The sequence below is a fragment of the Morone saxatilis genome, unplaced genomic scaffold, assembly GCF_004916995.1.
Source record: "Morone saxatilis isolate NCDOM2014 unplaced genomic scaffold, NCSU_SB_2.0 Contig9, whole genome shotgun sequence".
NCBI classification, from domain to species: domain Eukaryota; kingdom Metazoa; phylum Chordata; class Actinopteri; family Moronidae; genus Morone; species Morone saxatilis.
Genome location: NW_023340268.1, coordinates 19,554,329 through 19,556,107, shown reverse-complemented (window position 1 = coordinate 19,556,107; position 1,779 = coordinate 19,554,329).

The following is a 1,779-nucleotide window of genomic DNA, read 5'->3' as shown; positions in this document are numbered from 1 at the left end:
GACTGGTCTCTGGGGTTATTTTCTGTCGACCCTAGGCGCGGAATTCTTCATGGCGTCCTGGTTTATCAAACATCGCGCCATCACCAGCTGTGGAAAATGAACTGCGACTTCTGTCCGCACTTACAGCTGCGTCAAGTCAGCCAAACACACGGAGAACGACCGGAATTGGTGTTGATTTAGCGTCACGAAGATTAAAATGTAAATAGTGCAGTTTTTCGGTAATAAATGTGGCGTCCTAGGTTAGAGGGATAGCGTACGATGATTTCGTATTATCTTAAGCATCTTTCGAAAACATAAGAGAAAAAATACGATACTGCCTCAGTATATAGTTAGCCGATACAATGGATGCTTAGTTTAACGTGGGTTTTGAGGCGTTTTGAAAGGAACAGTTGACAGCTCTTTCTCTTACTTGCGAGACTAGCTTGATACTTTGTCTTGCCTTGGGCTCTATGCAGCCTGCAGCTTGCCGGTGATCTGTGAGCGAGGAGAAAGACGGATCGAGTCTAGTAAAAACTTTTGGTCAAACCGACGCCATATTTACTCAGCCTTTCAAGGCTCGAGGGTCAACAAAACAAAAACAAAAGCAAAAACATATTTCACACTCAAGCACACAACTGACATTATGTTGTAGTACCTTATGTCCACCAGTTAACTAGCGTGGTTTAGGTTGTGATTATAAAGTAGATACATCGAAATGTTTGAGTTGGAGACTGTTTGGTTAAAGCCATCAGGGGGTCAGAGGTAGGGCTTTATAAGGGTCTCTCATTTCAAAATAGGGCAATGTTTTACATTCACATTATTAGAAAAGGGGGGATGAAGGTAATTGAAGTAACCGAGAAATTATGAAGGATGAAAACTTACAAAAAATCTATTATGAACTAACCGGTATAGAAAATCTAGTTTTCTAGTATTGCAAGATTTAATCCAGATGTTGTTGTTGGGGAAAAGGTGAAATATATTGATTTGGCTATACATTTTCTTGTCAACACACTACCAAATCTACAAAGTTTATGTGAATGGGTGTTAAGGTTTAAAGAGTAAGTTAATTTGATTTTGGAGTATTACATGTAACTGATTGCCATAGCAATCGCAACACGAACTATTAGTTTAATATGAAGTTTTTGCTATGTTTAATATTATATAATTGACAAGGTAAACAAGATACACAACCCCACATGGCCGCAATGGTAAAGATAGAAGTTAACAGAAATCCACACCCAATTTTTTATGTGTTGTGATGTTAACGTGCATTGTGTTTTGTCCCAGATGGCTTGCTCTCCATTCAGTGTGGGAGGCACATTTCATGTGGGAATCTGCACCGTCAAACTGGTGTCATCCGGGCAATCTTCCCTGGCTTGGATCCTTGACTTTAGTACCCGATCGCTGTATAAAGTACGTGGTGGAAAGGATCTCTGGTGAGGTGTGTTGTTTTGCATAGAGTACCTGGGTTGGATCTAACGAAGCACACATGGACATAGTCACCCGTTCGGCTTTGATGTGAATAGTTAGAGGATCGCTGCTAATGTGAACAAGCGAACGTCGTCAATCTTCGAGCATTTTTGTCGAGGCAGGCCACTCAACACGCACACTGACTAATTCAATGGAATGAGATAGTCTGTTGGGGGAGATGATAAGCGCACGCTGCTGAAGATAATGAGCCTTAAAAGGGGCAGATAATTTTTACAGGTCTAGGGGGTCAGTCCCGCGAATATACATCAAACCCGTCACGCTCCCGCGACCCCGCTAAAACTTTTTAGTGCACCCGTGAAGACAGTTGTT